Raw genomic sequence first — 10085 nt, forward strand, 5'->3', positions numbered from 1 at the left:
GGGAATATGAGAGATGATCTCACCTAGCACGCCGTCGGCAAGATCACTGATGCGGTCTGCACGACATCCCTCTTCTTCCTCCGCAGATCGAGAGGGAGCATGGTTGCCGCTTCCATCCCCTCTGACGACCAGAACACCACTAGAAGGCGGCGTTGCCGGAGGCACCACTCTCGACCTCTTGATGCTACGAGCAGCACTTTCCATCTCCACCTCCGTTGCTGGGGTGGCACCGCCCACGACCAGTGCTCACTGAGGTGGATCTGGAGAAATGGATTACAGCATGTCAATCCATGAAACGACTTAAATACCCACGATGGGGAGCGGAGGGGTCCAGATTAATTACCTATTTTTTTCTTTTGACGGGTGGGTCGGGGTTAATTACTACTTGTAACAAGTAAAAGGTAGGTGGCTGCTTGAAACATTAAATAGAGCCACGGCTTTCAAGGTACAAGATGCCCTGTTGAAGACGCAGACCGGGCACAGGCGTGCCCGTCCGTGTTTTAGTTATTTACGGCACACATTCAATAGAAGAATTTGTTTGACGCTGAAGCATGGTTCTATTGTCATCTTCCCTCTGCGAGCAACAAAATTTTCCACGAGCACGTTGACAAATTAAGTCACTACAAGATTCAAGGCCGTGCCTCTGCTTTGCAGATGATTTTGCTGAAACACTCACGGACAAAACAAATGAAGCATGGCACGGCTTGTCACGTACCAGACACATGGTCCTCCCTTCGGCATTGTAACACACTATCCTACATGCCACACAGGCATGTAGAATAGTTCGGGTCTATGTTCGTGTCTCTTTGTGTTCCAAATAACTCTGTTGACTCTATCACCAGAGGAGGCACGGTATGTCGGACCAGAGAGGCATGATTGCATTTTACGCGGGGTCACAATTTTCACAGGCACGGGCATGAAGCGCTCAAAGGCATGGTCGGTGGTATTACATAGAGTCACGCTAACCTTTGTCTTACGCATAGCCACGGGCGTTTACTGTATGAGGCACGGAATGGCCTATATGAGAGACGTTGTTTTTAAAAGCTTATTTCCTTGTATTTAAAAGCACGGACGTACAGTCCATAGTATGTTATTCGGGTGTGAACACCACATGAAACCGCTCCGGAAGCTCCGGAAACCCAAGGGTCCGACGGGCGTCTCCTCTGGTGACGCCGCTCTCGCTCGTAGCCCGAGGCCAGGCTCCGGCTATTTAAGCAGGACGGGCTCTCGAAACCCTAGCCACACCCTCTTCCCACCTCTGCCCGCCGCCAGGCCATCCATTCCTCTTGCTGGTCTCCATCCTGACCCTCTCCGGCATGGCTGCGCAGGAGTACACTACTGCAGAACCCCGTGTCCAGACACTGGAGGGGATCAAGCCTGGTGAGGGTTCCTCATCTGTAAGTTCACTCTGCTTCCTCTCCTTTCCTTTTTTCTTTCCTTCGGCTACTTGATTTAGTTGTGAAACGTGAATAAGCTAGAAGGATTCTCGAAACCCTAGCCAATAGTCTGGGGGGAGAGAAACTTAAGCCTCATAGTCTCTAACTCCTTTGCATTCAGAATAAAGAACGTTGCAAATTCAACATTTTTGTTGCAGTGTACATATTTTTCCAGCATTACTGTCTTCAGACGAATGTCATGCTATTTGAGAAACACCCGGTGCTTGTGGCACCACTTGTTTGTTACGCCTTCCTCATGACAGAGTCCTCCCTGGAAATGCATAAAGAGTGAGAATACTTGAGGACTACAAGGGGAAAGAGAGGCCTCCAATATAGTACACTATGCATTGTTTGTGCTTTCAATGCGTCTAGAAGTCAGTTTACCTCGATAAACAAGTTCTCTAGGCTAGGAAAGCATCTCATCAAGGCAACAACCTTGTTCAGATTTAATGACATGTGGATAAGCAGGGTCTTCACAGATTGAACCGCCATTGATAGGTTGACTACAGACAAAGCCTGCACCAAGCACATATCATAAAACTAGATGGATAAAAGTTTACATGGCATGAAACTTGGGCAGTGGAATGAATGCAACTAAAGAGTATAGTGCAAAAGGTGAGTACCTCGATAACTGTAGAGCCAAAAACAATCTTGGATTCAGGAAATCCTTTGTAAAACTTGCCCAGACACTCGAGTTTAGGTGCAGAGAAGACAGTTATGTACAACCGCCGTCTCTGAATATCATGAATCAGTCGTTTAAGTGAGGGCGCATCCTCAACAACGAGTTCACCATTCTCACAAAGGATACAGATGAGTTGAACTTTGGCTGAGTTTATTCTGATGAAGTGGTCTAGGTTATTGCAAACAAGCAGGAGCCACTCGAGGGCAGGGCAACCATGGTTGATTATGCTTTGCAGTGAGACGTCTGATATATCAACCTCCAAAAACGAAAGCCTCGTAAGCAGTGGAAGTTTGAACGATTGTGCATACTCATCAGGTATCTGGCAAAGAGCAAATGTGACGGTGTGCAGTGAGGAAAACAGCAATGTGGAAGTCGGTGGCGAGGCCGCGGACGAACAGAATTCGTGTGGTAGTGTGATGTTTTTTCCCACGAAACGTGGGAACATGTAGTAGAACTCGAGAACCTGCAAATTCTTCAGTCTTGGGGATCGAAGCTAGGCTTCGACTGTAGAGGGTCTGCAGTGGAGGTAGCACGCGGGAATGCAGAGGCGATGAACTGCGCCCCCATGGCCGGAGAGGATGGCTTCCGGAAGGCACGAACCAGCAACGTCAGGGTGAAAATTGCACTGAGTTCCAAAATATCTAATGCGAATGACATACTTGCTGGGGAGCATCGAGGCTATGTCGATATGAACTGTTTCTAGAGGCTTAAAAAGATGACCGACAGGGATCTCACTGCAGTCAAGATTCAGAGGAGCGGTGCGCCACAGAGGGCGCCACCGACATGCGAGGATTTGAGTGTGGGTGCCCTCCTTAGTGGACAGACGGTAAATGATCTCACCGAGGACACCATCCGGAAGGTCGCTGATGCGGTCCGGGCAAGACTCCTGCTTCTCCGAACCACTAGGTGGGCCCGTGCCGCTTCTGGCCGCTACCGCCATACCGACAGAGGACGAAGTCGCCGGTGGCCCGAACCACGCCTTCTTGTTGCTCGGGGCACCTGGCCGGATCTCCATCCCCGTCTCCGTTGCTGGATTCGCGCCGCCTGCAAGCACCGCTATATGTGGCATGGATCTGGAAAAACTACTAGGTATTCACTACGGGCAGATCATGTGTGTGAGGAAAGGAGGGGAGGGGACGTCGACCAATTGGACGACAACTATAAATTATATTTTTCCTTCACTGTTGTGGTAGAAAACAAAGAACGGTCATTTCTGTCACTATTGCGGCAGAAAACATACACATGCACGTGTGGATAGCCCAGGAAAGCATGTTGTGGTATTATATAGAGTCATGTTCGCGTGGGTTTGTGTTCCAAATGATTCTGTCGACTCGTTCAGAGGGAGAGGCATGGATGTTTCGGCTCATAAGCACGAGCATGCAACGCTCAAAGGCATGGTCCGTGGTATTACATAGAATCATGCACAGCCACGGGCGCTTACTCTGCCAGGCACGGAATGGCATACGTCAGAGACGCTGACTCCTTGTATTTAAAGCACGGACGTGAATTCCATAAGGACACGACTCCGTGTTGACCATGCGGACCAGGAACAGGTGTACCCCTCTGGGTTTTAATTTTTTATGACACATACATACATTAAAAGAATTTGTTCCATGCCGGAAGCACGGGTGGGAAGCACACAAAGGCATCGTGCGGTATTATATAGAGTCATGTTAACTTGTGTCTGTCATCCGAATGATCCCGTCGGCTCATTCAAACGGAGAGGCACGGGACGTAAACAGCGGAGGCATGGTATGGTATTACATAGAGTCACGTTCATGCGTTTACCATGCAACCGTGAGAGTCACGGTTGAACATTCACCAGTGGCATGGCCGTGGCTGCCCATGCCCTTCGGTTATTTTTATCTCGCTGTCACGCAGCAGAGAAGCATGCTTGTATGCTTACAACATCCCCGTTCAGAAACTGACGCGGCTGCGGAAAATAACAAGGAAACCTGTGCCTCTGATATTTTTCTCCGCCAAGTAAAAATACATAAAGAAACAAAAGGCGTTCTTATTTAAATTTGTTTTGTTTCTATAACTGCAGCAAATTAACTTACAAGTTGTTCTTATAACCACACCACGAGAAAATAAACAATCGACACCAACCCGCCCTCCCCACCGATCACTTGCTATTTCATCGCTCCACGTACAGCCTTGTTTTTGAATGTTCAGTGATCCATTCTTCCTTCTCGACCCTTGTGCAACCCCACCCTTCTGAATACCTATTCAACCTACTTTCCTGTAATATTAATATTCATACATAGAAACAAAGCGAAAGATTGTGGTCATCACTGTTTTTTGCTTACGTCCTGTTTAAGCTGCATTATTACCTTTTAATTTTTCTATTTATATTGCTCTCCGGTACCAAAAAGTCTCCCTCAGACCTTTCCTTTTTGAAAATGGACTGCGCAGATTCCGTGCCTTGTCTCGGGCTTCCCTGCATGCATTTTGTGTGCCTGGCTTGTGTGATGTTCGATTCTGGCATAGATGCAAGACTTTGGTAAATGCTCCCTACTGTCAGTGGGGTCGTTGGAGTTGCTGGCGTATGATGTCTTCCTCCTGGGCTTGGAGTGCATTGCCCTGAGCCGTTTGATGTGCTTGATGGTGTTGTCGGTGTTGTCGGCCATTTCATTGATCTTGCCCTCTTCTCCTGCTGCGATTTCCTCTTCTCATCTTCAATCCTCATCCTCTCTTGTACTTCTGGGTTATCCGGGCAGTTTGTTTTCCTATGACCCTTTAGTCGACAATGGCCGCACTTGGATGCGGCTTTGTTGCCTTTTCCTTTCTTCTCAGAACCAACTTTGATTCGATCTCCTTTTTTCGTGCCCTTTGAGCCACTCATGGGAGGGTTCTTGACAGTTTCGGCAAGAATGCATGTGTCTGGTTCCTCAGCAAGTGCCACCATGACTTTTATTTTCATATCTACCGTACACTCACGCAGAACACTGTATGCCTTCTCTTTTCTGCAAGCATTTGAACAGGTATCCGACAACTCAGCGTAAGCGAGGCCGAATCTCATAGTTTCATCATCTTGTGCGGCCATGCTATCACCTTGACTTGTAGACATAACTTTCAGACTCTCTAATAGATTCTTGGTCCATCTAGGGATGACAAAGGATTTTGGAAGTTGATCGATCATGCCTATTTGGTCCATCACCTTAAGCACATGGCAGCACTGAATGCCATCCCTACTCATTTTCTTGCAGCTGCAACTGTATATTTCTTTTTGCTCATCCACATCTATCCTGAACTCAGACCTATCAAATTCCTCGCCGAGATATGGTTTCCACACTTTTTCTCTAGGCTCGGTAATCTTTTTTTTAATACTGCCTCCCCTTTGCCAGGTCAGAGCACTTGAAGTAAGTCCAGTTCCGTAGCTCCAGCTGGGATTTCCTGAAAATTTCATTGGTGTATACTTGACTTGCTTGTCTTTCAATCGGAAAACCCGTCTCTAGTGATGGCGCCTTCTCTTATGTTTGGTGTCTTTTCTTGTCAAGCGTGGCAAGGCAATTTTGCTGAATCGTGTGATACGCATTAACAAACCTTTTTATAGTGTCTCTGTGGTCGACATAATTCTTCCACATCGAATTCGTGCTCTCACTATGAGTGGTTGTTGACGAGAAAGGATAGAAGCAGTCCTTGAAGTAAGCCGGCACCCAAAAATTTGGGAGTTCCCATAGCATGTTCAGGTGTTTGTTGCCTTCCGCCTTGTGCACAGAAATTGCTGCTTTCTAGGCATGCTCAAACTCGTCTTGATTTAGTGAGTTTTTGATGATTCGAAATGAATCACCAGACATCCCTGGGTGTTGCGCAAACACTACTTTGTTATTTTCCTTCAGGTTCTTCCTAATATGCCACCAGCAGAACCTGTGCCTCGTTCTCGGAAGAGCTTCCTTTATTGCAGTCTTCATCGCCTAGTCCTGGTCTATTATTATGTATTTAGGCTCTTTACCTCCCATTGCCTTGACAAACGTGCTTAGGAGCCACTTGAATGACCCTATTTTCTCATCCTTCAAAAGGCCTAGTCCAAACAGGACGATTGACCCATGGTTGTTGACACCTATAATTGGTGCAAATGGCAAGCCATATACATTCGTAGAGAATGTCGTGTCAAAAGACACGAAATCTCCATATAGCTCATAATTCATCTTGCACAAGGAGTCTGTCCAAAATAGGCTCCGCACTACATTGTTCTCTGTCTCTTCCACATGGTGGAATCCCGGCCTCCGCCTCTGCATATCGGCAAACAGTTTCATGGTGTTCTCGATATCAGTGTCACGCTCTCCAGCCCTGTCTCGGCATGCAATGTTGCTTATGTCAATCGTGTCAAACATAATTTCTCGCCTCGGTGTCCCCATGGCAGTAAAAATCTGCATAACCTTCCTCGGTTCTAACCTCGCCTTCTGCAGCACTTGTATAAAGAATTTCTCCTGTGGTGTCACCTTCTTATAGCATCTCATGAACTTCAGCATCCAATCTGATGGGTGAACTTGGTGGTTGTGCTCTAGGCGAACGTTCTCCAGATACCATTTCCTCCTATCTACATCCCTCTTGGCTGTTATTTCGAATGGGCAGCTTGTCCGGATCAAGCAATTGCTCCTTCTCTCATTAACATGTCTCTCAGTTGTTTTATTCTGCCCTTCCTTGGTGCACTAAAACACCTGCTTGTCAAGCTGCTGATCATATGTCGATCTTCTGCTCGTTGATCGCTTGGCAGCAAAGCCAACCTTTCTTGCATATCTGCAGAAGAAGAAAAAGCACTCATCCAATGATCCAAATACCATACCACCCTCTGGTTAGAGCACTTCGGTGACCTCCTGAATCGTGGGGTATATGCCTTCTTTGAACATGTCGTCCATTTCTTTCTCTATAATGGTCGGCGGTGCCATGGTCATTATGTCTACCGTGTCTTCATTCGTCTGATCGCATTCACTTCTGACGACATCAGTTTCATCGCCAGCCACAGGTCCACTTACAGCGGAGCTACTGCTGCTCTGTTGTTTGTCACACGCAGCATCATCGTTTCTGCATGGCATGGTCAAATCCATAAATGACTCTGCCTCTCCACTGTCGCATTGTGCAATGCTGCTCCCTGTTTCTCCGGCACTCGTGCAACCAAGGGACTGTGCTACTTCTACCATGCAATCCGTGCTGGCGCTGTACGCTACTTGCTGCTCTGAATGTTGCGTTCCTTTCGAAATGGATGGAGAACTATGATATTTCTTTGCCTCATCTGTTATCCCCTCCGCCAAATCCTGAACACATAGCACGAAACAGAATTAGATATCCAGAGTAGCATATGCATTTTTTTAATTTCTAATAAGCGGTACACCAGAGGCACTGCTCACATTACACCCAGCAGCACGAACGTGACCATGCTACACACACATCTGGACAAAGAAGCACAGATGTGCTTCTGCTTACACCATACAACTGGAGAGGCACAACAACATCCTATACAATAGAACAACTGCACATACAGCCGCACCAGATAGACAGTCGTCCTCTTGTTTTGCACTTTACCCTGATCTTCCATAAAACTTTTTGTGTGTTGAATTGAAAAAGCAAAGTTCCGACGTCACCTTTGTTTTCCCATGCCTCTCTTGTCCAGCAAATATTGGCGACAACCTCCGTGCATTGGTAATTTCGCTGACTATTCTGAATGCCATCGGAGATCCTTTGGAAGGACCCGTCATGTTGAACACCACAGGTGATCCTTTCAAAGGACCTTCCCTTATGTTTTCATCGATCCGTGGACTACCGCGATACTTGCTTCCTTGCTCGTACACCTACGTGTGCAAGATACTACAATTTAAATATACCACACGAAAACAAAGAAAAAACTGCTTAGAAAAAAATATACATTTGCTTTAAATGTTGTTGCACATTCGTATCTGTCACATGTATCGCTTTCTGGTGCTGCTGAACAGTAAAGTTTATTCCTCCTATGTTTGATTTTGTCATTGGACTCTTCTTGCTTGTGCAGACCGTACCGAATCCTTGAACACTAATGCTTTTGTTGCCAATGATCCTTCTGCTTGCATAAAAGCAAATTCTGTTACCCTGTACCTCTTCATTATGACTACCTTCAAATGCTGGGGCGTCACAACGCCCGCTCTCCACCTTTGTGGACAACTGTGTCTTGAAACCAAAAAATAGTTAGAGGCACGTGCGAGTATTACGAAGAATTAGCATGTAAAACTTCCACATACGTTCAAAACCAGCGTTTGAAGTTTTCGTCATTACCTGCACAATCTGCTTAGTGGAGTATCTGCTGCTTAGAATGCTCCTCTTCGCAGGTGTCTGCTGCACACCATGCTCCTGGTTGGGACGTTTGCCAAGAACTTGTATCTCACTCTTGACTCCAATTACTCCAGCCCGCATGGCATGTGCGTGTTTGACAGCATTTGCATCCTTGATCTCCTTCTCATTTTGCAGTGATTTTTTTTCTTCCACCTCTCGATACTCAACTGCAGAGTAGATGCACGAGATAAACAGATATTACAGCATTCATCCAGGATATATTAATCATTTTTATTGTTCTTAATGATCTACTAATTGGTGTTCTCAGTGGTGGCACCTTAACAGCAAATGTCCCAGAAATAAAAGACCAAACCCTAATGTTCAACTGCCTTGCTATTACCTACCTCCCATAATCCTTGCCGATGTCGTTCAAAGACCGACCGTCCCTATTGTCCCGACCAGATGACGCACTCCTGAACATCTGCCCGAAAAAGTTATGAACCTGCAGTATCAGTGTTGAAAATTTTCGAAGTCGATCTCAATCTTTCTTACTAACGTATTACACTTAACACGCAACAGAGATATAATTTTACTTCTATATAATTGACATATATAAATATATACATATATTAATTTTTAATTAAACTACAACCTTAGCCAAAGTGAGATCCTCTGATGCTAGTTTGCTTGTGCAACACTTAACACAAACATAACCATTCAAACCTAACAAAAGTAACAAGCTCGTATTACAAGGACGAGAGTACACAAAACAAAAAAAAAAACTCAAATCAAAGCTACAATGTAAAACTAAACAATTTTATTCTATGAATCCCGACCACAAGAAATTCATCCATGAATTGAATCTCGTGTATCAGGAATCGCCACGCAAAGGTGCGTTGATAAATTTGCTACTAACCTTTGATTGCTGAATCTTATGCGCTGATTGTTTGGAACTCACACCTTTTGAAACTGTGGGGGGATCTGCTTCCCTGCAGTTTGTCAGCGATCTCCTTCAATGATTTTGAATCTGGGAGAGAGAGAAAAGAGAAAGAGAGACGGAGAGAGAAAGAGAGAAGGAAAGAGAGAGGCTACTTTGATTTTTTGCGTGCAGGAGAAGAATAACCTGATAGGTGGGGTGAGTTTTGGAACGCATGAGAGATGCACATGTTTTTTCGGCGTGATGAGATGTGGTAGGTCGGCTTCACTTGGCCGTCGACGAGACTGACAAGTGGGCTCTTAGTTACTAATTCCTCTAAGTCTCTCACTAACTTTTGGGGTCGGCCTTATATGAGTCCTACGAGGAGTACCTCCATCTGGGGTGAGAAAATGTGGTAGCTGGACTTTGAAGTCATACTGACATGTGGGCTCTCAAATAGTTCCTCCAAGTATTTGACTAACTTGTGGGGTCGTCCGCAAGATGAGTTCCATATCTCTCTCCATCTAGCATCTGTGGCGACAGGCGAGGCAGATTCTAGCTCTCCAAAGGAAAGCCAATCCCGATCCCTCCGCAAAGTTCGCTCGTCAATGAAAATTTATCGGTCTCCTTCATCTCACTCGCCGTGGATCTCCTATTCAGGTAATCCATTGCATCATCACCATGATTATGCCACCGATTCAACATTTGAACAAAAAAATTACCGGTACTAGCAATTCCGGGGGCTGCGTACACACCGCATCTGCGCGACACAGCATGTAGGGCGCGATTTGAATATCGCTTCCGG

At 46.0% G+C, this 10085-nt stretch overlaps 1 pseudogene; it reads right to left on the reverse strand.

Annotated features, from left to right (window-relative positions):
• Positions 1-1638: 1638 nt before the first annotated feature.
• Positions 1639-9677, reverse strand: LOC119279222 (annotated as a pseudogene).
• Positions 9678-10085: the final 408 nt, after the last annotated feature.

This window comes from Triticum dicoccoides, chromosome 3B (assembly GCF_002162155.2).
Source record: "Triticum dicoccoides isolate Atlit2015 ecotype Zavitan chromosome 3B, WEW_v2.0, whole genome shotgun sequence".
Taxonomy (NCBI): Eukaryota; Viridiplantae; Streptophyta; class Magnoliopsida; order Poales; family Poaceae; genus Triticum; species Triticum dicoccoides.